The 27,794-nt window shown below is 45.8% G+C and overlaps 1 protein-coding gene and 1 pseudogene across 1 annotated transcript in view; both read right to left on the bottom strand.

Annotated features, from left to right (window-relative positions):
- Positions 1-27,794, bottom strand: part of LOC129380402 (synaptic vesicular amine transporter-like) — a 1,298,997-nt gene that overhangs the window by 1,049,856 nt on the left and 221,347 nt on the right. The gene's annotated exons all lie outside the window — the stretch shown is intronic.
- Positions 14,779-27,614, bottom strand: LOC126544218 (putative nuclease HARBI1; annotated as a pseudogene).

The raw sequence follows: 27,794 nt of genomic DNA on the forward strand, positions 1-27,794 counted from the left end.
CTGCAAAATAACGTTATATTAGCATGCTCGCGACACCGATGATGATGCAAACTGGTCATTGCATCAACAACGACCTGTTTGTTTGTCATGAAAACGGGGACATGGTAGGGGTCGCTGATAAACTAAGCCTTCGTTACATTGCACAAATTTGGTTTGCTGTTTTTTATACATCTTTTCGTTTCCGCTTGGGTTAGTAATTTCACATACTTTTGCAAGTCTATTCGGTGTGGAAAACACGGCCCTAACGTGCTCTTTGGGCATCTTCTTTATGTTCTGTGGTACATTACGGGTATGCGGAATCACAGTGATTTTTTTACCTTTCTCCATCACTTGGGAGGTGGGGCGCACGGTGGAGCCGGATACTCTCATACTCCAGCGGACTTTCTCCGCTACAGACTACCACGTGCCTCAGGTAACTTGCTTCTAAAGAACATGAAGTTTGCTGGCAGAAACTTTGACGTATTAGGTGTAGGCAAGATTTTTCCAGGGCGTTCTGGAGGCCAAGATTGGCGATTGCCGTTTTTGTTAGTTTCGAATGGGATTATTTCAATGGGAGAATAGGTTTGTTATTAGGGGTTGACAGCCCCAACATACGTGGCTTTCTTTAAAAAAATTTGATATCAAGAAAATGCATTCTCTCTTCGCTGAGAAGTTCATGAGTGATTTGCAAGGTGTTCAAGCATTTCTTTTGCAGATTCTCGGCTAAAATCTGGCGGGTCACACTCTAAAAGAAACAAAAGATCGTCAACGAATCGGAAATGTTAAACCACCTTCGTGGATCGAAGATCTGCCTCTAAGCAACTTCTCAAGCTCCGATAAAAATAGATTGCCCAGGAAGGAGGCTATGCAAGAACTTATGCAGACCTCTTTTTTTGTACAAGGTCACATTTGATAAAAATGGATTTCGAATAGAACTGGAGTAGCTCTAGAAACTGCCCATGTGAAATACCGGTTTCCGTTTGAAAAGCTACTCGCCCCCGTAGACATGCACTTAGGGCATGTCGTAAACATGCCGAAAGGGCTCAATAACGTTATAAGGCCACGTAAAAAGCACCGCCGTGTTGTAAGCGAAGGTTACGTACGGCAGGAGGGCATCTCAGGTCTCGTATTCAACGTCAACGTACATTGCGAGCATGTCGGCGAGGGTCTTATTCAAGCGCTCCGTGGGACCATTCTTCTGCGGGTGGTATCCAGTTGTCCTCCTGTGGCTTGTCTGGCTGTATTGCAGAATGGCTTGGGTGAGGTCAGCCGTAAAGGCCGTTCCTCTGTCGGTAATGAGGTCTCTGGGGCGCCATGTCACAGCAGGATGTTTTCGACGAAAAATTTCCCACTTCGGCTGCGCTGTCTTTCGGTAGAGCTTTAGTTTCAGCGAAGCGGGTGAGATAGTCCGTCGCCACGACGATCCACTTATTTCCGGATGTTGATGTCGGAAACGGTCCCAACAAATCCATCCCGATCTGCTGAAATGGTCGGCAAGGAGGTTCGATAGGCTGTAGTCATCCTGCTGGCCTTGTAGGTGGTGTCTTGCGTCGCTGCCAGTCTCGGCATGTCTTGACGTAACGGGCGACGTCGGCGGTCAGACGTGGCCAGTAATACCTCTCCTGTGTCCTCGATAGCGTCCGGGAGAATCCGAGGTGCCCAGCGGTCGGATCGTCATGTAGGGCGTGCAGTACATCTGGACGCAGCGCTGGCGGAACGACCAGAAGGTAGTTGGCGCGGACTGGTAAGACGTTCTCCACGAGCAGTTTGTTTTGTAGCGTGAACGAAGACATCATCATCAGCCTGGTTACGAAGGCAATCGGCGCTTAAATGCCATAGGGACGACGTCGGTGTTCCCTTCCAAATACTCGAAGAGGCCTTTTAGCTCCAGGTATGCTCGTTGCTGTTTAGTGAAGTCTTCCGCGCTTATTATTCTCGGGAAGGGGTCGTCGTCCTGGTCGTTTTGCGGTGGGGGATCGGTGGGGGCGCGTGATAGGCAGTCGGCGTCACTGTTTTCGTCCGAACTTGTAGATTATCGGGACTTCACATTCTTGCAGTCTGAGGTTCCACCGCGCCAGCCGTCCTGAAGGGTCCTTTAACTTAGCTAGACAACACAACGCCTGATTGTCGCTGTCTACTTTGCATGGCCTGCCATATAGATAAGGGCGGAATTTCGCTGTAGCCCAAATTATGGCGAAGCATTCCTTTTCAGTCGTAGAGTAATTGCCTTCCGCTTTTGACAGCTTACAAAAATTTCTTGAAAGGCTATGGAAATACCATTGTTCAACGTCAACAAATGACCTTGAAATATTAATAAAGAATTGTCGAAAAGTAATAGAGTAAATTGCTGACAAGCGTTCATAATTGACCCGCGACATTTTGTCAAAACGTCAGATCATTGGCATATTGTTGAAACTATGATGTATTTCAATGTTAAAAGCAAACCGAAGCATTGTTGAAGATGTGTTGAGTCTCAAAATCAAAAGCCCATTGTGGTATTTTTGAAATGTGTTGTTTGTCAATATAAAAAGCCCATAGATGAATTCTTGCAGATCTGTTGAAAATCAACACTCAAATTATGTTAAAAGCATTTAATGCCCCAGTGTGTATTTAGCAGTGTTTAAAATTGCCCTTTTCTTAAAGTACTGCTGAGCTATGTTGCATATAATTATCTTTGATGTCACGTTGATATGTTTGCTGTAAGAGGATGGGGATAAAATTTAAATACAGGCGCTTTTGTATCGCAGGCCTCTGTCACCCTGGGCGCAAACGCTTGCTCCTAGATTGCCTGTAATAAACCATATTGTAAAGCTGCTAGCAGTACTGTTGTGCCACTTTTTCAATTGTCAGACTGAATGGTCCTACACGAAATCAAGAGTGCTGAACTGAAGCAGACAAAAACCATTTTTCTAGGAGACCTGTTTATTTGTAACCAAACATCTGTGTAAATGTACAACCATTTCTAGTTTGAGACCATCAGAACCTTCTTAAAAACTATTGCAAAGTACAAACTTCCTGTAGCTTGACACCATAAGAAAATTGAATACCGACAGATGTAGTCTGTGTGGCCCTCAAGTAAAACACATTTCCCAAAAGAAATAAATCTAAAAATAAATACCTAAATACATAAATGTACAAGCAGGCTGACATGACTGTAAATAATAACACAAAAAAAAAAGTTACTTGCTTTCTCTACTAGGTAGCCAGTGGTAATAAAGCCATGGCACGATTCGCTTGAGCCCATAGCACTCACTGAGACCTGATATGAAGGGTGGTTATATTTAAGTTTCATGGAATTTATTGCAAACTGGCTGTTGCAGCTAACATATCTAGATACAGAGTGCCAAACATTACTTGCATGAGAAATCAAGACACCATATTCAGCTAATTAACAAAATCTCAGTTCCTAATAATTTTTTGGCGATTTGTAGCCGGTAATTTTACAAGGTGTATGCACTTAGAATGAATTTCCAAAATGACACCAGTAACGAGACGCATTCTATCAAACTGGCTGTGGAAATGCACTGTTGTTGCACATATTTTTTTAGCAAAACGCACTGTTATGCATGGAAGCACAAAAATAACTGGAATGCCCATGCATTTCTCTCACATTTATGGAAAAATTTCGAAACTAGTGTCATGCTGAAAAGTAATTTCAAGTGAATACGTCTTTCAAACTCACTGGCTACAATTTGCAAACTGAAGTATGTGCCGTGATGTTAGAAGTGAATATATAAATTTGTGCGAATCAGTTGAATGTGTTTACATTATCGGATAGCTCTATATGTCTGCTATGCATGTGTGAAGCTAAAAAAGGCATTATTTTTAAATGCGAGATATTCTTTTTTGAAATTTTGTCAGCACCGACTTTTCTCGGATGTGCGCACAGATTGCCGGCCTGGAATGCAAACGACAAAGCTGGCTTCGTATGCAACACAGATGACAGAGAAGAGGCGTTGGGGTCTGCATTTTATTGCCAAGGGACACATGCTCTAACGCTACGAGGCTTGTGCTTGGTGTGTGCCAGGTAAACCATACAGCCATTGCACATGAAATATCAATACGTGTTAAATTCTTGAGCGAGTCCTGCAGTGTGAAAGATATGTTTCATGCACTTTACAAAAAGGAATATCTGCTATTATGTAGAAAGTAAATCTAGAAAGAGCGTTGATATTGTTCATTTAAAACACTTTAAAGGACATGTCGCAATGCAATGCAATGCGACATACAGGGTAGAGGACACTTGGTGCCTTGCTCCTTGGAACCCAATGACGTTGCAAGCAGAAAACACCTTCAAAATTAAAATTGAAGACATACACGAGTATGAAAAAATTCTTGTGGTTTTGCGTGTTACCACAGTTTCAGAGCCCGAACATGCTCATCTGTAAAAGTCATATGTGCCATGTTCCGTCTGATGTGGTCAGACATGTTTGGCGACCACTTTTCGCGTTCGTGTTAAAAAATACGAGTCGAGACTGCGGCGCTTGACGTCACCTGCGTTTGTAATGATAAAAAAGGCAGTCACAGTTGAGTAGTTCTTGTGGCGAATTAGACTAACAATCTTTTCTTGCTAGATGACATGGGTTCATATATTTATGCTGTATGTGTTATCCACAAATGAGCATTATAAAAAATAGTTTATCGCACACAAAGAATAATACCTTTTCGTTACTTGTCACATGCATAGCAGACATGTAAGACTATGTAATGATGGGTAACATATACATTTGCGCCAGCCACCAAAGCTAATTTGTTCACCTTCAACACGAAGCTTCTGGCAAGAAATTTGAACTTTTCAGTTCTTTAGGTGATCAACTGAACCTCCAAGACTTCAAATATTTTGCAGCTATCCCAAGTCAACGAGGCTGATTCTATATATTGTCACCCAGCTATGGCAACTAAAACAGTTTACCACCGACAGATTGGGAAAAACGTCTGCCTTTAGCGATGGCTGGTCCTCGGCGAGCCCGCGCGCAAACACGAACTTCATCGTTCTCGCCTTAAGGGTCCCGTGTCAACACGTGCAAACTTATTTCGCGTCATTGCTCCCCTCTCAAAAGCGACCGGCCCGGTCGCTTCAAGGGCAGCGGGCGCGCACTATGGGCAAGAATGCCAACATGAAAAGACAAAAAAAAAAAACATACAGGAATGTACACAATGCTAGAGCGGTTTGTGAGGGTTGCTTAGCCCTGGCGTGCGTAGTACGGCTTCATCCGTACTACGTGGACGACTTCAGCACGGGGACGGCGTCGGTTCGCACCAGGATCAGAGCTTTGAGGCACCACCTCGTAGTTCACATCACTGAGGCGGCGTACAACTTCGTAGGGGCCGAAGTAGCGGCGCAACAATTTCTCTGAGAGCCCACGGTGTCGTATAGGTGTCCACACCCACACGCGGTCGCCTGGTAAGTACTGGACATTCCGTCGGGTCCGGTTGTAACGGTAGGCGTCGGTATTCTGCTGGGTGCGGATGCGATTCCGAGCAAGCTGGCGAGCTTCCTCGGCTTTCTCGACGAAATCTTCAGTGGTGTCATTCCGTGTGGTTCCGTGGTCTACCGGGAGCATGGCGTCTAAGGGGGTGGTAACGCGACGTCCGTAAACAAGCTCGAATGGTGTAAACTCGGTGGTCTCCTGCACAGCGGTATTGTAAGCAAACGTGACGTATGGCGAAATTTCATCCCACGTTTTGTGTTCCACATCAATGTACATGGAGAGCATGTCGGCTAATGTTCTGTTTAGGCGCTCTGTTAAGCCGTTAGTTTGGGGATGATAGGCTGTGGTCTTTCGGTGGTCGGTGTGCGTCAGGGCGACGACTTGTTGCAATAACTCCGCTGTAAACGCTGCACCGCGGTCAGTAATGAGTACAGCGGGTGCACCGTGGCGAAGCACAATGTTATGGACGAAGAAGCTGGCGACTTCAGCAGCAGTTCCCCGCGGCACAGCTTTCGTCTCCGCATAGTGAGTTAAATAGTCAGTTGCCACGATTATCCACTTATTTTGCAAGGAGGACGTGGGGAACGGCCCAAGAAGGTTCATTCCCACTTGCTGGAACGGCGCCGGAGGCGGATCCAAAGGCTGAAGGAGGCCGGCAGGCTTGACGGGTGGAACTTTACGCCTCTGACAGTCACGGCACGTTCGCACATAGCGCTGAACCGACGAAAATAGGTGAGGCCAATAGTATTTTTGCCGTATGCGTGCTAATGTCCTCGCGAAGCCTAAGTGGCCGGCACAGGGATCGTCGTGACACGCCTGTAAAACTTCCTCGCGCAGTGCCGTCGGAACGACGAGAAGGAACGTTTCCTGGCTATTCTCGAAATTTTTCTTGTACAGGACATCGTTTCGCAGGCAGTACGACGTCAATCCTCGTGAAAGTGGGCGTGGGACAACAACGTCAGCTCCCTCGAGATATCTGATGAGTGGAAGCAGCTCAGAGTCGGCACGTTGATAGTCAGACATGCGCACCACGTCGACGACACCAAGAAACGGCAAATCTAGCTCCAAGTCGGAGGATGTCAAGGGAATAGGAGAACGGGACAAGCAGTCAGCGTCGCTATGCTTATGGCCGGATCTGTAGACAACAGTTATGTCGTATTCCTGAAGGCGGAGGCTCCAACGAGCGAGGCGACCTGATGGGTCTCGTAGATTGGCAAGCCAGCAGAGCGAGTGGTGATCACTGACCGCTCGAAATGGCCGGCCGTATAAGTAGGGTCGGAACTTGCTGATGGCCCACACGACTGCTAAGCATTCTTTTTCGGTCGTTGAATAATTAGCTTCAGCTTTTGTCAGACTACGACTCGCGTACGCAATTACACGTTCTGCGCCATCTTGCCATTGAACCAGAATGGCCCCGAGTCCTACGTTGCTGGCGTCGGTGTGTATTTCAGTTGCCGCGGTGTCATTAAAATGCGCCAGCACTGGAGCGGATTGAAGGCGTTTACGCAATTCGGTGAAGGCCTGCTCTTGTTCTTCCGTCCACGCAAAGGGCACATCTTGTCGCGTCAGTCTCGTGAGCGGTTCAGCAATCCTTGAGAAGCCTTCAACGAAACGACGGTAGTAAGCGCAGAGGCCCAGGAACCGCTGAACAGCCTTTTTGTCTTTAGGACGAGGAAACTCCGCAACGGCAGCGAGTTTTTCTGGGTCTGGTCGTACTCCTTGGGAGCTGACCACGTGGCCTAGAAACTTGAGTTCCTGGAAGCCAAAGTAACATTTTTCAGGCTTGATGGTGAGGTTGGCCTTGCGTATTGCGGTAAGAACACTTCGTAGCCGGGCGAGATGTTCACCGAACGTGCTGGAAAACACAACAACGTCGTCTAGGTACACGAGACACGTCTGCCACTTTAGTCCAACGAGTACAGTGTCCATCATTCGTTGGAACGTAGCAGGAGCGGAACAGAGACCGAAAGGCAGCACTTTAAATTCGTACAGCCCATCGGGAGTCATGAAGGCGGTTTTTTCACGGTCGCGCTCGTCCACTTCGATTTGCCAGTAGCCTGACTTTAGGTCTAACGAAGTAAAGAACTGAGCATGACGCAGACGGTCCAAAGCGTCATCGATCCGTGGCAGGGGATAAACGTCGCGTTTGGTGACTCGGTTAAGCCGTCTGTAGTCAACGCAGAAGCGGAGTGTGTTGTCTTTCTTTTTTACTAGTACGACAGGCGATGCCCACGGACTTGTCGACGGCTGGATGACGTCATCATTTAGCATTTCTTGAACTTGACGCTTAATCGCCTCCCGCTCCATAGGTGACACGCGATACGGATGCTGACGAACAGGCCGCGCCGACTCCTCTGTAACGATCCGGTGTTGCGTAACGGAAGTGCGCTGGACTTTGGATTCCGTGGAGAAACAGCCGGAGAATTCTGTCAGTAGGCCCAGCAGCTGATCCTTCTGTACATCTGCTAAGTCAGCATTAATGTGGACGCGGGTATTCAGGCTGGCGTGAGTTGTTGCATCCGGTGAAGTCACTTGTAACGTGCCGATGTCGGAGAAGTCAGCAATGTCGTTCAGGAATCCCACAGCTGTACCTTGAGGGACGTGCTGATACTCATGGCTGAAGTTTGTCAACAAAACTTGCGAGCACTTATGCTGTATTCGAACAAGGCCCCGGGCGATGCAGATGTGTCTTTCGAGCAGCAGCGGGATATTTGCCTCGGCAATACCCTCATAGCCGTCGAATGCGTCGCAGGTGACGAGGGTCGCTACGCTGCTCCGTGGCGGCACCGTGAGGTTCTCGTCAACAATCCTCAAGGCGTCGACATACGTGTCGTCAGTGCTGCTCCCTGCTAAGGCCTGCGCCGTCGAAAACGTTACCCGCGACTTTTGTAAGTTAATCACAGCTCCATTAGCCTGCAGAAAGTCCATTCCCAGAATTAGGTCCCTCGAACAGCTTGGGAGGATAACGAAATCTCCGAGGTACGTAAACCCACGAATGCTCACGCGCGCTGTGCATCTTCCTACCGGGGTTAGCAGATGGCCTCCTGCAGTTCGAATCTTCGACCCAGTCCACTTGGTAGAAACTTTCTTCAGCTTGCAGGCAAGGTCCATGCTCCAGTGTCGATTAACGCCGTTATTTCTTCGTCGTCTATGGTGACGGGAATGTTCGACGTTACTACCTCTCGTAAGGTGTTTGACTCCGTCTGTACGTCTGCGTCGTTCTGTTTTCGTCGTTGTCGTCGTAGTGGAGGATCTTGCGTACGGTCGTCGTCAGCGGCCTCACCTCCGAAGGTCGCTGAACTCAGTTTTCCCGACCCGCCGGGCTAGGTGAGCGGCGTCTGAGAGTACCGCGGGTAAAGGCTTGGCTTGGTGATGGTGACCTGTAACGAGCAGGAGACGACGAACGGGGCTCCTGCCATCGCTGATCAACATTGCGACGATTCGCAACGAAACTCTCTATTTCCGGCGGCCGCTCACCAGGTCGTGGACGAGGTGCATTCGGCGAGAATCCACGGAGCCCCACCTGACGATAAGGACACATTCTGTAGATGTGTCCGGCTTCGCCACAATGAAACCAAAGGGGCTTGTAGTCTTTGGTGCGCCAGACGTCGCTCTTCCTAGTCCTTGCTTCGGCGATGTGCGGTGGGCTGCGAGGCGGCCTGAAGCTTACGTCCATTTGTTGAGTGGGGTGTACCATGCTGCACGCACTTGAGGGTGACGGACGGCGTACTGCTTCAGCGTAACTCATTGCGGCGTGCGGTCCCTGCTGTGGTGCCTCGTACTGTCCAGGAATATGGACGGCCTGTCGTACTTCGGCGCGCACCATTTCCGCAATGGAAAGTTGTCCCACAGGGGCAGTGGTCGTCTGCAGCTTCTGCAGTTCCTCCTTGACGACAGCCCTGATGAGTTCTCGCAGGGCGCCAACGTCGTTACCGAGGGTAACGGCAGAGAGCTCCCTTGAAATCATGGCGTCGCGGTTGTTTTGCCTGGCCCGCTGTTGAAGGGCCTTTTCCATAGTAGTGGCTTCGTCATGGAACTCGGCAAGTGTCGCCGGCGGATTTCGAATGAGGCCAGCAAAGATTTCCTCTTTGACGCCGCGCATGAGATGGCGCACCTTCTTTGCTTCAGTCATCAAAGGGTCCGCACGTCTGAAAAGCCGATTCATGTCTTCTACGTACGCCGTCACTCGCTCATTCGGGCCTTGAATTCTTGCCTCCAACGCTAACTCCGCCCTCTCCTTCCTATCCGCCCTGGCGAAGGCATTGAGGAACTGCCTACGAAATTCTTCCCATGACGTCAGTGTCGCCTCGTGGTTCTCAACTCATGTTTTCGCGGACTCCTCAAGAGCGAAGTACACGTAACGTAGCTTACGCTAGTGGTTCCAGTCGTTGAGGTTGGCAACCCGGTCAAAATGGTCAAGCCAGTCATCGGCGTCCTCTGAAGCACTTCCGTGGAACAGATTCGGCGTCCGGATGTGATTGACGACAACGTGCGATGCTGCAGGAGTGGCAGGTGGTGGTTGGGTCGTCATTCTAGTTCGTTCGGGTAGCAGACCGTGCTGTGGCTGGAGTCCCTGGAGGCGTCGGCTGGCACGTACGTGCACAGGGGTAAGCTCGGTTGAACTACTCGCCGGGCTGAGGTCTGGGGTATGCTCCGGAGATCTTAGCATCGACCGTACCCCGCACGTCCACCAGAAATGTCACCCAGCTATGGCAACTAAAACAGTTTACCACCGACAGATTGGGAAAAACGTCTGCCTTTAGCGATGGCTGGTCCTCGGCGAGCCCGCGCGCAAACACGAACTTCATCGTTCTCGCCTTAAGGGTGCCGTGTCAACACGTGCAAACTTATTTCGCGTCAATATATATATATATATATATATATAATATATATATATTTGTGCCTTGTGTATTTCCCTACGTTCGCAGAGACAAATTCAAGCTTTGCAAATTTTGGCAGTCACACCACTTGAGTCTCTTCACATTAACACCATCTGAATATCCGGATCGTACAATTTCCCTTTGAAAGAAAACGTGGATCAGTGCCTTCTGTACTACCATAAGTTCGAAGAAACAAATTCAGACTTTGCAATTTTGGCAGTCACACCACTTTAAATTGTGGGGTTTTACGTGCCAAAAGCACTTTCTGCTTTATGAGGCACGCCGTAGTCCGGGACTCCGGAAATTTCGAACACCTGGGGTTCTTTAACATTCACCTAAATCTAAGTACACGGGTGTTTTCGCATTTCACCCCCATCGAAATTGTCACACCACTTCAGTCTCTTGACTGAACACCACCTGAATATCTGGATCACACAATTTCCCTTTCAAAAGAAAGGTGTATCAGTGCCTTTTAGCTTAGTTGGGCCAGAACAATCAATTCTGCCAAAAATTCAAGAAAATGTTTGCCAAGGAAAGTAAATGGGGAGGAAGAGCTCGGAGCTTCAACAAACATCTAAACTTTTTCAACTGTATTTGTGATGGTCAAAAAAACGCTGGTTGGTTGCCCTAGAATGACTCAGGTGTATGTAGGAAAGCAAATTAATTCAAAAATTTTCTCATTGTACCTACTTTTGAATATCGAGCAAACTTAAAATTATTTGCCCTTAATGTAACAATTCCAGCAGAACTTTTTGTTGGGCTAGTTGGTGCATGTTACTGAAGTGCTAAAGCGCCAAACAGGCGACACAAGAGACACGGACGAGCGCTTACTAACATCTGATGCTTTATTGTCAGAGACACACAATATATACGCAACTCTGGCAGCGAAACTCACACGTTGTCGAAAATCACATGGTAACCAGGCAAAAGGCGATAAAATGATTGTAAAAGATGATGATCGCGACAATGACACGTGCTGTAAAGGGCCAAAACACCACAAATGATAATGTTTATGCGATACAGAAAACACCGCCGTGAGGGAGTACCCCATTAAAAACTAAAAGATTAAGATTTTTTCACCAACAACAGGCGGCGCAGCAACGTGCTCAGTTCTAAGGGCTTCTAAAAAAGGACATTTTACTTTTATACACAATTTTTGATGGTTCGCTGACGCATTCCAGGCCCTTTTTTTTAATGTGGAAGGCTTCCTTCAGGTCACGGGCAATGCTGTCTCGACTTCTGTCCAGAACAATGGTATCTCGTAGGCGAGGCTTGCACCTGCACTCTTTGCAATGGATGGCAATATTGAAATCAGTTCCTTTTTCCTGTGAGCGTTCATGTTCTTTTAGCCCTTCATTTAAACATCGCACCGTTTGTCCAATGTAAACTTTTTTGCATGAGAGCAGAATTTGATAAACCCTCCGTTTCTTTGCAACTGACAAGTGGATCCGTATGCTGGGTTCCGCAGTTCGCGCTTTCTGTTTTTTTGGTGTTAACACGAGCGCACAATGTAGCAGGTTTTCTTGGGGCTGAGAAAACAACCGGGACGTTGAATTTACTCGCGACCTTCTTCAGATTGTTAGCTACACGGCGAGAGTACGGTATGACCACGGGTCTTACCCCCGAATGCAAAGATCTAACTTGGATCGCGCTTGGACTTCACTTGACGAAGTCGGCCCGAAGCAAGAAGCGGACTTCAAAACGCCCAAGTCGGCTTCCGCGTTTCATAGACGATCAAGCTGACTTGCTTCGTCAAGTCAAGACTGTGCGTCAATGCAGAAGCCGGTTGCTCGTCTGCGTTGGAGGTTAACAAAAAATTTATTAGCGTAAGGCACGTTGTACAGTAAAAAAGTATGTATCTTTCCAAATTTCTGTCAGGGCATAAGTGCTGAAGTATAGTTTGGGTAATCTGACGGCGTCCGCCGCGGCGATGCGCAGTGTTGCTTGCAGAAAGCGACCGTTACCCGCGGGTTTAAGTGGTCTTCACGTTTCGGTGTTCTGGCGCGCTTTTAGAGTTGCAGGTTTCACCATTTTTCCAAGTCGGTGCTCCGCTTTTACGTGACAGTGTATTTGAGTGCAAATTAAGAACTTTTATAGCCACATTTATTTCGGTTTTAGCTTTTTTTTAACCAAAAGGTCTTGTTGCACGTTTGTTGGAATGGCCATAGAGAAGTGAACGAAATGGTTGGTTCGTATGGTGGTCTTTCAACGGCTTTTGTTCTCGGTTTCCGCAAGGCGTTCGTGCGCCGTCTGGGCCGTAAACCGGATGCAAGAGGCCGAGATGAGGCATATGGTCGGTTTCGGGGGAGCTCGCGCGTTCCTTTTCGCCTATAGGCATTCCAGCAGAAAGGCAGCGGCCCTTGTTCTGGTCCGGCTACGTGACCCTTTGAAGAAAAGACCAATCTATTCGAACGCGCTAGGCTGGAGTCATAAACAAGAAAAAAAAACATGCGCTGCGAACGAGGAGTACCGAGCGCCGTAGAGTCCCCTGTCCGGGCCCATATGGGTAACAACACCCGATAAAAAAAACTAAATAAATACATAAACAAAATGACACGTGCAAAAGATTTGTCGCTTGAGGGTTTGTCGAGAACAACGAGAGGGAGATTGTGGCACAGTGATGGACATAGCAAATTGCCAGCGCGTGTCGTCCGCTAGGAAAGTGTCATCTGTTAGGAAAAGAAGTTGTGGGGCTCGCGCGCCGTCCGCGTGCCGCATTTGCTACGAAGTTGTTGTCCTGTCAACAAGCTTTGACGCTGAAATGTCGCACTCACGTACGCTCTCCTCCGAAGAGAATGCACCGCAACGCAAGACGGCAGCTCGTTTTACTGAAGACGAGAAGAGCCTACTGACCGCACTTGTCAATGACTGCAAGCATATTGTAGAATGTAAAAAAACTGATGTCGCATCGTTGGCAAAGAAGAACGAAACATGGAAAGAAATAGCTAAACAGTATAATGCGAACCACGGGATAACGCGGCGTGACCAACTGAATAAATGTTGGAACAATCGCAAGCAAAAGTGGAAAGAGGAAGCTGCAAAAGAAAGGCGAGAGCGCCACAAAACTGGTAAGCGCACATGTTCTGCATGACTGGCTCATTTGGGCTACTTTTTATTACGCTCGCTCACTTCTTTTGTGTTCGGTGGATGAGTGCGTGACAGTTTGGCATGCTGAGCGTAAATATGGTTGTGAGCGCTAATAACTAGTGATGGCATGTGTAATCATTGGAGATGAGAAAATACGCTCGTAATCACGTTTTCCGCAAGCTGTTCCCTTATCACGAAAATTGCAGGCAAATGTAACCTGCCTTACACGTTAAAACAGTCCTCGAGTAGTCTCTTGCGCCAAAGGGACTGCTAGATATGCAAAGACTTTAGCACAATTCAAAAAGACAGCGCCGTGACAGAGACACAGGACAGCGCTAACTTTCAGCTGACCTTTACTGAAACACAGAGACAGATATATAGCGAAGCAGGTATGAAAGATTTGTATCTTTTGTATCTTTCCATACCTGCTTCGCTATATATCTGCCTCTGTATTTCAATAAAGGTCAGTTTAAAGTTAGCGCTGTCCTGTGTCTCTGTCACGGCGTGTCTTTTTGAATTGCGCTAAAGGCTTTGCCATTATGAGTGAACCGTACCAACTAGCTCAAGAATCAGCTTTGTTGGACCACTAGAGATCTTTGAGCAGGACTTTTACTAAAGCAGCGCATATGAGGTCGGACAGGCGTGTTCTGCGTATTCCTTCGTTATTATTCTGGTTCCGGTAAACCAGTTTATACTCCAAAGATAAAAAGTGACGGAGTACAATTATTTATTGAAGAAGCTATTGAAGAGTGCGTCTATTTTGTGCTGAAACTACTTTATTTCTCGTTAGGAGGTGGACCGGCACCTACGACCATGGCCCCCATCCACCAGTTGGTGGGATCGATTGCTGGCCACATAGCGACGAGGGTAGATAACCCTTTCGATTCAGATGGGACCCAACACCAGCCTTCCGTCGAAAGTCTACCTGTGGTGAGGCTACTGCAACCAATGGTCGATGGGCAAAATGAGCTGGACTTTGACTTTCAAGGTAGGGTGTTTTGCATGTGAAATGCACTTGGGTCATAAGAAAGGGATTTTATTTGCTGCGGAATGTGATTTCTACATAGACATAGAGCGATGTAAGCTGCATTTCGAGCGGGCACTTAACCCCAAGGTGACAGGAAACACTACTGAAAGAGGCACTGTAGATACGGTTGTGTGACTATGAAACTATAGACTGACTGCATTGGTGGGATGTCAAAAGGGTGACCTACCTCAAGCTGTTTCTGTACTGGGTAGCACATTGCACATGTTTGTTTTTTCAACCGACATGCGTGCATTTGGCGTGAAGTTGTTTTGTAGCAGAAGGCATGGGCAAAGCTCTTGTGAGGTGGTAGTGAGCGGTAAAGAATGATGCATAGCTCAAGATCGTCAGAAGGATACAAGAAAAGACAGATCGCTAACTTCAAACAACCTTTATTTAAAGAAACAACGGTTAATGTACATTTAGGCGACATCACGTAACAGCGCAAATCACCTTTTCAGGAAGTCATTCTCTTTATTAGTCAGAAGCAATGACGGAGTTTACACAGTTTCGGCCAAGACCTAAAATCACATTGGCTTTCATAATTTAAGGTGTCAACCGGTTGCGATCCTTACAGACAACAGTACATGCGTCAAATGCAGTCTTGAATCCACAGCTTTACAGTTAATCACCAGCCAACCATCACGAGTATTTTTCACCCGATTTGCATACTCACGAACGCGATCGTTAATGACCCATCTTATCTATATACAGCTTACGATATGAAAGCGAAACCTTGTAAATCGCGTTGTAGATACAACTGGCAAACTCCACTCTGCGTTTTTAATTACACCTACTCATACAATCAACACTATATCGTAAACAACACAAATTACTTTGGTTGCTTGGAGCAAAGAAGGTAGCTTTTGAATGGTTACCTAGCTCTCTGAAATTATGGAAGAAATTGTGAAGGTGAGGAATCACTGCTACATTGGCACATGTGTTCACAGCCCTAGGGCTCCTCGGAAACCAGTTTGGAATCCTCGGAATCATTACCATTTTAAGTGCACATGCTTTGATATTCTCATCTAATTGGTGATTGTTTTTTCATGTTTTAAGCATTCTCAACTTTATAATTTTTCCAGCTGTGAACAGTTTCAATATGTAGTTCCCAGAAATGTATAACTCTTCCCTGCGTGCAGTGATGGACTTCATTGCCTGCGTCATATAGTGCTCCATAATTAACGTTACACCACCTTTCGTTTATTACAGATGATCAGTGGGATGCCGCGAGCCTTGCTGAGCAGTCACAGCCACCAGCAGGTACTGAAGCAAATGAGGACAACACCTCCTCTTCGATCGTGCAGCCCAACACCGAGCAAAACGCTCCTGCAGCAGGCCACACCAACAGCTCCAATGCTTTTGGAGCTGCTGTTAGCTGCAGTTTTGCTGCAGCAACTGCCACTGGGGATGTCTGCAGGACTCCAAGGGGGCGGTTGGCCTTTTTGGAAAAGACGTTGAACGCTGAAGACGACGTCCGTTCAGAGCTGCTGAGGGAGGAGCATGCTGTCCGTGTGCGGCTGCTTCAGGAGAACCACGCCGCCACGCTGCAAGAACGAGCAGAAAAGAGGGCATTTGAAAAACAAGTAGAACAGCGTGAGCTTATGAAGCAAAAAAAATGAGCTGGAGAAACAAAAGCTGGACATAGAGATTCTTCAAATAGAAAAAGAAATTATAAACGAACAGCTCCGCAGGCTGCGGTGTACTGCGACACATGAAAAATAAAAGAATCTGTCAGCAAAAATGTGATGTGCTGAAACCACGCAACAGTACGTTTGGATGCGTCCATTGTTCAAAAGTGCATGGCTGGGTGTAGCAGTCCTGAGAAGCTTTTGCATGCCTGTCAAGCAATCAATTGGACCACTGATATGCACGGTGATCAGGCAGCACGTTTTGGAACAGTAAAGATCAGGGAAAATGTGGTGCAGCTTCGGTAGCCACAGCAGCAACAGAGAATGGCGGCAGCAAATATTTCCTCAATAGCATTCACTTTCTGGAAGATCAATACAGCATTCTCGAAGAATTCAATCAAAGCGAACGTAATAACAAGTGCAGCAGCTTGAACTTGATGATTTTAAAGGAAAAACAGCTCTGTAAGGTGCAACTGGTTTGTGATTCAACAGCCTCCAAAACTAAGGAGAAAATGAAACACGTTCTAATAAATGATAGGATGTCGGTAGTCGTCAACGCAGGTGCACTTCGCAATTATGCTTGAGTTCAGATGTATGGCACACTGTGGAGAAATCTGCAGTCTTTACCTAAGTGAAGCTCTTCTGGATAAGTAGCTGCCGTGCTTGCATTCCTGAAAAGCTCTCAGTGAGGCGATCAACTGGTGGCAAGTGCAGTGTTCGATTTCCCGTTGTCGTGCTGGAGGGGCTTGGGGGAACTCTGTGAACAGGAGGCTGCGGCTCCTTCAGCAGACAGCCCAAGTTGTGCAGTGCTGCACAGGCTGTTATAATGAGGAGGTGTTTGCCTCTTTATGCTGTAGCCCCATATCCGGGCAAGGAAAACGGCGGTTCCAGACGCCGAACGCCCTTTCAACAATGTTGCGTGTCCTTATGTGGGCTTTCTGGTACCTGTTTGTATAAAGGTTTATTACACGTTATCCCACAAGCATTACGATTCGATGCCACACCTCAATAACGTGGTCCATGTTTCCGTCATGCAACGTCACCGACATGTTAACTTACCTTCCTTGTGGTGTGTGTGCTAGGCCAGGATCTGAGAGCGGTGTCAGCAAGAATGGCTGACATGCATACCCCGCATCTCCCAGCAACACTCCAGGCATCCTGCTCTCCTCGTAGAGCACCCGCAAGCGGGAATTGTCAAAAATTCGGCTATCGTGCACCGAGCCTGGCCAGCCGGCAACGATGTCAAAAAATTCCTATTGTGGTCCGGCGACAGCCTGCATCAAACCAGCAACATATCATTCAGCAGAATTAAGGCGCATTTACTTCGTGAGTTCGCGATAAGCTACCCGTGTAGTACGGATGCATGTTGTTGCACACAATCACTGTCGATAAAAAAGTCTTTCGATCACAAACCGCACACAGTAGTCCTTCTTCAAGAACCCCCGCGAAACCCGCATTAATGGGCAAGCAGAACACGAAAAAAAAAGAAAGAAAATAACGTGTTACTATGTTCTAGTCATGCACATCATAGCAAACGAAGGTACATTCTAATACAATCGCTGGGTTTAAAATAAAATGACGGACCTCGAGCGCAGCAAAACATGCGACGAAGGTACAAGCTCCGAGCCCCTACATATTAGCTGCATTAATATTCTTATTTACTCCGCCAGCGCTCGATACAAGCGAGCTATGAATGCACGTCCCGCAAGAATAATAAAAAAGAAAAAAAAAGCACAGCACATGCAGTGCACGTAATACAGGCGAGCTAAACTGTTCAGTGTGTTTCAATTTTCATTGCTTACCTGCACGTTGATGGAGAAAAAGCCCTTGCGGTTACGGAACACCTCCGCGTCGTTACCGCCGGGGCTTTTAATGCGCACGTGTGTGCAGTCAACGCATCCGGTTACGCCAGGAAATTCAGCCACTTCATAACAATCCCGCATCACTTTGGGAACTCTCGCCGTCTGCGGGAAGCGCACCAGCATCGGTCGCAGCTGCTTCGCGATGAGCAGAGTCATCTTTCCAACTGCGCGGCACACTGTTGACTGAGGAATGCGGACCAGATCCCCGGTGCCTGTTTGAAGCGTGCCAGCACCGTAAAACCTCAGAGCCATCAGCAACTGCAGCATGGGAGGCACAGGCTGTCCTCTGTTGTCTCCGCTTTCCCGGATAGGCAGCATAGCGAGAAGCTGTCGCACGGCGTTCTTCGTGAATCTGTAGCGACCGAGGAATTGTTGGTCGTCGTACAGCTCCATCGGATTCCCTCGGTCACGTAGGGCGGGTCGCGGAATTCTTGGCAAGGAATGAGCCTCTGAAAATGCTGTATCCATGGCGTGCCAAGCAAACTCGAAAGCAGCTAACCTCCGCGCGACGTCCGTTCGGGAGGCTGCCATGTTGGAATACCGCACGAAGTCAGTTTCAAGCTAGCCCGGGAGCCGACTTGAAACGCGAGCGGACTTCGACCCAGCCAAGTCGTCCGCAAGATCGAGAACAATTTAAGACGAGCGGCGAAGCTGTCTTGAGACTGCCAGAAGTCAAGTTCGAGCCAAGTTAGACCTCTGCATTCGGGGGTTAATCTCCTGGTTTGTCCTCGCGTGTCTTTCTTGCTTTATCTTTTATCTTCTGGAGCAGGCTTGTGTCGTCTCTTTGGCGCTTTAGTACTTCAGTAAAATGGAACAGCTCTTGACAAAATCGGGTGGTTTGGCATTAAATGACTGAAGGTACTTAAAAAATATAAGGAAACACTATCCTTGCTGAAACTATATCAAAAACAAACATAAAAATGTAGTGAAATATAACAAACCACACCAGTCGTATTCTGGATTGAGCAATTCAACATGGGCTTCTCAGGAGACTAGCATAATTAACAAATAAAATTAACATAAAAATGTTAAGGCATAGAAAGGCACATTTGTATGCTCGTTTGAGAAATCCGAATTGGGCTCTTCAGGAGACTAACAAAAATAAACGAACATAAAAATGCCGAGAGTTGCAAAAGCACAACACTTGTGTTTTGGTTTGAGCTTTCCAACTTGGGCTCTTCACAGGGTATTGGTCCCATGCGAGAAGCGAGGCCAGAGTTCTTTACGTAGGGCATGTTGGTACCAGGAAATTTGCGACACGTAAAGCCTGCAAAAACCACAAACAGCCAGAACAAGTTTTAAAAAGCAACTTCCACATGCAAGAGCGTGGCATGCAATATGCCCTCGTTATAATGAAATCGATTTATGTATTTGTCTTGTTTATTCCAACTTTCCGCGGGTACAGCTTCACAGCATGACCATTTAACTTTATTCAATGTGGCACAGGACTCCACTAAGTGTCAAATGCAGGAAAGGTCAAGAGGAACAAAACCCTGTAGCAAAATTACTTTATTAATATCCTTAATGCCGAAGATGTGAACTTTGCTTCATTCACGTCGTTCATAAAGAAACCTAAACTATTGACAACTAAAATGATTTCTTGAAACTTTCATAATTAAAATGTGCAGCACCTCACTGTGCTTTTAAAAATTAAATTAAATCGTAGGGTTTTACATGCCAAAGCCACTTCCTGATTATGAGGCACGCCGTAGTGGAGGACTCCGGAAATTTCGACCACCTGGGGTTTTTTAACATGCACCTAAATCTAAGTAATCAGGTGTTTTCGCATTTAGCCTCCATCGAAATGCGGCTGCCATGGCCGGCATTCAATCCCGCGACCTCGTGCTCAGCAGCCTAACAACATAGCCACTGAGCAACCACGGCGGGTGACTGCTTTTCCATGCGCCAAATACAATACTGTCATGTCGCTAGAATTGAGTGTGGCTTCATTTGAAATTAGGTTTCATGAGTTCACATGCAACTGGAATATATTTCTCGCCTTACAATGACTTAGGACTTTCTACATTAAAGAAAATACTGCTTACAGCGAAGTGTGTTTTCTGCCTCAATGACTGAATGACCGTTATAATGAGAATTCCGTGTAGTTGTGCAGCAAGCTGCTTAGCCTGACACATGCAGAATGTGACAGATGCGACGAAATGCTCAGTCTTGTAAGAAGAACACGGGGAATACGGGAGATGGAAATTCAAGACGATGAGCAAAACGAGAACAAGGTGAAAGCAGGAGCCAACGTTTCAACAAGTGGACTTGTCTTCTTCAAAGCCTTGAAGAAGAAAAGTCCACTTGTCAAAACGTGGCTCCTGCTTTTTTTTACCTTGTTCTCGTTTTGCTCATCAGTCTTCTAAGAGTCATACGCCAGAGGACTGACTTCTTTAGCTCTTTTTGGGTTCACTGCCGTATATCTGTGGCTGTGACGGAACATTTAAAAAGATGTGCCTTTTCATAACAAAGTGTTGCCTAGCATCCCACTGTAGGTGCTGAAACCTTCTGAGACTTCTAGAAAATATTCTTATTGTGCTGATGCCCCTTGGGTTTCTCCAAAACTGATTTTTCACTTAGCTCCATGGTGTCTGTCACTGCAGTAGTTTGGGAGTGTTACCACTTCACCTAGTTTACTATAAAACACGTTTTATCAGTTTCATTACACAAAAACATGCTGCTGCTTTATCCTGCATAGAAAAATAAAATATGTAAAACTGCAAATACTGAAAAGGTTTTGCCTTTTTTATTGCCCCTTAAAAATTATTTACCAGTTCTTTTCTCGGGAAGTCACTGTGAAGAACATAAATCTGCAATAAAATATTAGGGATGCGCGAATAGTGATTTTTGAGACGAAACCGAATAATTCCAGAAGCAAATCGAATATTGGATAGCTTCTGAATAATGAACAACTGATATCACAATTAGTGTAAAATGATGTTCACATCCTAGTATTCTTAATGTTGGCAAGTTTCTGTCATTGCATACTATGTTATGAAGAGCTGTTTGTTAAAAACACAAATGGAGCAGTAAAAAGTATCTTCACAGGCACAGGAATATTCAGTAAGCATGAATGATTGCTGTACAGCCTCTAAAGCACAGCTACTTAAGTAATCTAGCCTGGTCTAGTCTTCGTACAAGTTCTCACGTTTTGTGTGTTTACTATGTTATTGGAGGTAAAAATTTACCATACCTTGGCTCAAATTTTTTTGTGTTTTGAAATATTCGAATACTATTCGCATTTACAAATAGTGACCATTCAAAGACCATATCGAATAGGGCACTATTCAATTCGAAAGGTTCGAGGATTTGCATACCACTAAAAATATATAACTGCTAAATTGGAGAGGCATATTTCTCCCCAAAATGTGACCATCAAGGGGCTAAACAAGAGCGACAGTAAAGCCCATGCATCTTTTTGATAAATTTAAGTCCATAATCTACTTACCAATGGTTCATAATAACCCTGTAAACAGGGAAGTGAAGTAAGGAAGCAGGAAAGAATTTCAAAATGGGAGTAGTGGACACGCCTGATGGTCTGAAATAAGCTTTATGCAGTAGTCGCCAAGGGCCTATTCTCAATTATTGAAGTATATGGCGAAAAGCCTCAAAAATATTTTTTTTTCATATTTTAGAATACAAAGTGATCAAGAACGACAGAAAGCTGAGCTAGTTCGTAAAGATTCATTGTGCAAAAAAGAGGTGAGGCGTGCAGACAGGACACAAGAGTGGAGAGCATTAAATTCTCATTATAAGACGCCTGACCCTATCCGCCCGTTAGTTAATTACCTTGTGGAGCAATAACTTAGACCAGTAATATCTGACAAGGAAGGCTATTTCGTAATTATGCCAGATGACATGTTTTCAGAAAAGGCGATTTCAGCCACAGAAAAGATTTTATAGCCAGTAGAACTTAAGCCTTCGGCAGTTAAGCAAAGTGCGGTTGACCTCCTGTCAAGACATAATCTTGATAGGGTAGTCTCTAATGTCAAGAAGGCAAAATCTCTCACCTTGGAACTGTTTTTGTAGGCGAAGACCCATAAGCAAGAAATTCCTTTTCGCGCTATAGTGTCAGAGAAAGGGACGTGGCAGGTCTGTGTCGCTAGTTACCTACAGAACTGCTTAGCTTCACTAGTTTTAAGACCCCTTTTGCTTGCGTAATTCTCAGGCACTAGTTCAGTATTTAAGAGAGCAAAATCCTGGTGATTGTACAGCTTTGAGTATGGATATCGAAGACCTGTATTATTCCTTGCCGCATGACGGGTTGCCAAATTCCGTAATTCCGTAAATAAGCGCATTAAAGAACAAGTGCAAGAGTCGCCTTTTATTGACAGGCGCGGTGTTTCCACGGGAGCTTTCCTAGAAATTTTTTCAATGTACTTTAAGTCGACGCTGATTGGGTGGAGAGATGGTGTTTTTCTGCAGAAATCAGGCATGTGTATTGGCTCAAACGTTGCACCTATTCTTAGCAATATGTACCTGAGTAAGGTAGACAGCTGCTTAGAGAAAGCCTTAGGTGATAGCGTTATCAAAATATTTCGTTACGTTGATGATTACCTGACCTTCTGCAATAGGGAAGAATTCGATTTCGCTGCTACCTCAGTAAGTAAGTAATTTAAACTTTATGGAGGACGATTAAAGTTTACCAAGGAATTTCCTCAGGGACGCGTAATTCTTTTCTTCACATTTCCTTGGTCTTCGAACAAAATCAGGCTAGTTGGCAGTACTCCCCAAGATCTTCGAAGCCGTTGCTAAACTTTCAATCCAAGCGCCTAAAGAAGTCGGTTTCGAGGGGGACGGACGTGATTACAGAAAGCAGTAATAGCAAAAAAGAGTTGTGGCTATTCCGTACATTCATTCAGTGTCACACAGGCTTAAGAATTTGCAAGTAGATGTGATGTTAATGTTGCTTTCGCTGCTCCCAACAAGCTAGGTAAGATAAGCGCTGCCGTGCAAAGGAAAAAGGAGCAGGTAAAAGGCAAAAAAAGAACAGATACTTGTTCAGTGAAGCACAATAAGAACAACAGGTTTACTGACTGTCGTATGGGTGTGATTTATGAAATTCCCCTTTGCTGTGGCCAGTTATACGTTGGGCAAACGGGGCGGTGCATCAATCAAAGGCTAATGGAGCATAAAAGGTTGTTAACCGGTGGATCGCCTTCTGATCTTTCCCTACATTGCCAAGATTGTAACTCCATGCCAGAGTTAGATGAATTCGCGATACTGTACAGGCATAAGAATGAAGATACGCATCTTATGGTAGAGGCATGGCATATCTATAACGGTGGAAGTGCGTGCGTGGAAGCCTTCGATCACCTTACATAATGAAGAGATTAAGTGCCTTAACAGTTATCTCTCAGATAGACCGACACATGTACCCGACTGACACATGGTGATGCCATTCCTGAGCTTGCGCAGCTGAGTTTTGTGTCTTCTTTCTTTTTTCGCCTCAGTGCTCCCTTGAGTTGATAGTCAGCGTTCGTGTTTTCCACTTCTCTACTCTTGTGTCCTGTCTGCACGCGTCACCTCTTTTTTGCATAATGAAAGTGATCAAGTGCATGTTTATAAATACGAGTCCTGAGTTAGGTGCTTAGAATGATAAGCTTCCACTAAACATAGTAGTGTTGACAGTGATGCTGGCAACTCTGTCCCTGTTGTTTCGTTAATAGAAACAACCAAAAGAAAATTGCCACACAACCCATGTTCCCTCTGCTGAAAGGCTGCTACCTGGCATCACATGGACCTCCTTCAAGATTGGAGCAACTTTAATCCAATGTGGTCTGTTAAAATTGGTGAAACTACTGTTTCACATCCCAGAACCTGGAGAGCTGTTTTGATTGCTGAAATTTGGTGAACGTGCTGCTCCTCGAGCTGAGCAGCAACCACACTTAAGCATAGCTTCTCCGCAATTCTTGTATTAGAATAACACTTTCAGGCTACTTAAACATGTCCTCTACGCCACTAGATTTGGAGCGTGCTTCACAGACAACTATTCATTGCAATGAAAGACAAGTAGCACTGCTAATGCACAAATGCAGCTCATTTCATCTGGTGGAGCCGCCAAAAACTTCTGGCAATGAAGGCAACTTTTAAATTTTAGAAGCATTTGAGTATGGTGGCATTAGGCACTTAAGATTATATGAACAGTCGTTCCAAATACTCAGCTATTGTAGCACACAACTGCACACAAGGGCTACTTGAAAGTCATTTGTTATGTCAATGGCAAGTTGCTCATTTTAGAAAAGAATGTGAATGTAAAAATGCAACCGGAAAACATATATTGTACTTGCCTATAACAGCGACGACCCTGGTGGGGTCAAGACCCTCTTTTGCCCCTTGGTGTTATTTCCAAAGCGCAAATGGCCCATGAGCTCATCCTCTGTTAAGATATGGTGAAGCAAGGCCCTTGCAAACTTTCCTGGTCCACCAAGGCAGGCGACGGTAAGCTGTGCCAGGATAACCTTCTCAATGCGCACTCCTCCAACCGATGTGAACCTGCATGTTTAAGTAAAAGTTAGTAAAGCACTTTTAAGCCTTTCAAGCACATTTGCACAACAACCCTACTGCAAATAAATTAAAAAAGTACCTGTTGCAAATCTAGAATGCTAAACTGGACTTCTTACTAGCTTCTTGTGCTGTCTGGATGCCCCGTGTTATCAGAAAAAAAAATCCAGACCGAACAAGAAAAATAAGTAAACCAAAGTATCCAAAACATCTAGTATTTTTAATGTGATTACCATTCTTAGGATACTTCATATTTTCGGCTATTTGTCTCTAATTTCCCACCCATTTGTGTCAACGGGTAGCCCATGGTCTAATGGGAAGAGATTGGGCTGAAAGGTAAGGGAAGTGGGTTCATAATCAACCGTCAGAACATCTTGGGTGACTGGGTATGTGACCCTGGGCATATGCCACTTTTCCATGAATCTCTTTTACGCTATCTTGGGCAACTGCTCCTGCTTGTGTTGGCAAGCAGCATTAGGAGCTCAAAGAGGGACATGAGTGTAGATCGTTACTAAGATTACGACTACACATCAGGTTCGCTTGCTGTGCTCCAGAAGCAGTATGCTAGATTACACTCTGCTGCATGAAATGTACACAAGCTGCGAAGACAGTATGTGCCAACCACCACATCATCAATTAAATTATTCGACTCGCAAAGCACAGGCTGCGAAAGATCACGGAGCGAACTCGGAAGTTTGTGGACCGTCAGTTGATGTCCGTGTCAGGGACCTCTAGGGAGACTCGGTCATTTCCTCGATGTGCATCATCGTGCCGTCAGACATTGTATAACAATTCTGTCTGTCTGGTTGTGTCACCATTCTAATAGTCATCACGTGTCATCACTAATAAAATATAAGCAGACACTTATGTATACTGTTTATTAAATCTTCATGGAGAGTACTTTGAGCATAAGTTGTTGCAGAGATAATGAATGCTACGGCCTAAAAAAGCACTAAAGAAAAATTAGCTCAATTAAGTTCTAGCGTTTCACATGTCAAAACCACAATCTGAACTTGAGGCACGCCATAGTCAGGAACTCCGAAATAATTTTGACCACCTCAGGCTGCACGGTACATGGGTAGTTTTGCACTTCACCCCCATCAAAATGCGGTTGTTTGATCCTGCGACCTCGTGCTCAGCGGTGCTGTGCCAACGCTCCTAAGCCCCAACTACGGCATGACAACACTAGACAGAAAAAATATTTTAGGTGTATCTCTTAATGACCTTCATACAATTCAAGAGATTCACTCGTACCGTGACAAGAAGCTGAGTAAACTGTAAAAGGAGCAAGAGGAAAAATTGAAGTCGCCACACCAGCTTGCTGTGACGTCATTGATTTTGATAATGTCTGTTGAGGTGTAGCAATTTTTTACAAATAAAGATGTTCATCGTATTCCAAAAATCCAAAACCCCAAAATAAAAAGCGTCAGGAACTTTTACTGAACCAATACAACCCAAGTTTGTAAAAATACTTGAAATCCACGATTTGACAATGAGGTGTCGCCACGAAGATTTTGGGGCGATACTTAGGAAATTGAACTTTGAGCTTTATTTTCCCTAATAATCAACCAACTACCAAGAAGTTAACAGAATTAGATATTTAAAACGTATCTTCTTTATTTTAAATTGATTTAGGGTGTCGTTAGTGTCCCCTAAACACAAAGCAGGGAATTCACTTCGCTGCGTAATAAGATAAGATGCATAACTGGTTCACATTAAGGTAGGATTGTCAGTATAGCAGAGCGCATGCACTCGCTGCTCCAGAGGGGAGCTCTGCCGCCTCTCCTCAACCTCCCAATTTCCAATTGTTTTATGAGCAGTGGTGCAATTTCTGTATCTTAAAGAGACATAATGCCAAGGAGATTTATGCCATGCTGGCTACAGTATGTGGTGACCGGCACTGTACACGGTCCAGCTCGGCATCAATCTTTTTGGAATTTGGCCCTTGAAATGAGAAATGTCTCGATCACTGCTCGTTCTTTCTCAATGGGTGTTGCTGTTTTGGTTTGATGCCCCTAGCACTGCACTGCTGTATGACATAGGTCACAATACCTTCATTCTGGTAAAACTAGAAAGATGTGCACTCATTAGACCCCTAATGTGCACAGCAAGTTCCGGAAAGCCCCTCTTAAATCAGGCATATACCCTGAAGAAGGTACATTCTACGTTTAATATGTTCGCAAGTGACACAAATTCACTCCCAATCCCGGTGCAGTTGCAAAGTCTTTCAATTGAGTGCTTAAACGCACCATGTCTGCTACTGAAGGCACCAATTCATCACTGGAGGAAATGCTTGCAGTTGCATCAGCAATGTTGTGTTTCTGCTTCCTGCAATACATTATCACGGCATCACTGTATTTGATCACGGTGACGCTACTGAATGGATGGCAAAAGAATTTACCTTTAGCGTTCCAGCTGGGGTGTCTCCCAGTTCATTTTGAATCTGAAAAAAGATGTCAGTATTAAAACGTGAAGCCACGATGCACCAAAAGCTAGATGGACCATTAAGCTGACACAAGTGGACGGATACAAATGACTGGCGGAAAACAAAACACACGCGGTTGGCAAGGCTCGTAGATTTCGCAGCACTCGCTGGCACCACCCCTATTTTATCTCACGTATCGCATAGAATCGCATGTACGCCCTTGAAATTCTTTATTATCGCGTGATAGCCTCCTCTGTGTTTTATTATCGCGCAAACCTCGGCCGCATGGCGTGTCAGCGGCCTTGCAGCAACTCGGGGTCACTCGATGCTGAAGCCAACAGCGTAATACAATACATTTTCGCCGATCCTACCGCCCCTCATTGCTACAAGCACACTCACACGTCATGTACTATACGGCGTGGCGCAAAGGAATTATCTTCGATTACAGTACACATCGCATGGTTTCACGTCGCTTTGTTTTGCGCTAATTAATAAGGCGAACTCAACTGGCGCTCGAACACCGTATAAGAAATCGTGGCGTACAACATGCCCCATTTTTGCTGGCACCACATAGCTGCCTTACGTCACCACAAGTGGAGGGTGAAGTTAAACCAGGAACAAACTCCATGTTATATACCACAAATCTAGTGCTGTACAAATAATTCACGCAACGGAAGGTAGTATTAGAAATCACAAGTAGAAAACAGGCGCGCGGAACACACGCACACGCTCTGAACACATTTCCGCGCTTTCGTTCAACGCGTCGCAATGGACGAACGAGGGGAATTCAAAACACTCACTCACCTTTGATCTCGCTGAGTCGGAGGCGATCATGGCGATCTTCGAGGCAACAAGCCCTTGAAAAGCGAGCAACACGCAGAAATATTCCAAAGAAGTCACAGTGAAGCACACAAAGAACGCAGGAAGTTTCTAAGCAAACGACGTGCACGCAACTCCCGGAATGCGCTGA

The sequence above is a fragment of the Dermacentor andersoni genome, chromosome 1 (assembly GCF_023375885.2).
Source record: "Dermacentor andersoni chromosome 1, qqDerAnde1_hic_scaffold, whole genome shotgun sequence".
In the NCBI taxonomy this organism is placed as follows: Eukaryota; Metazoa; Arthropoda; class Arachnida; order Ixodida; family Ixodidae; genus Dermacentor; species Dermacentor andersoni.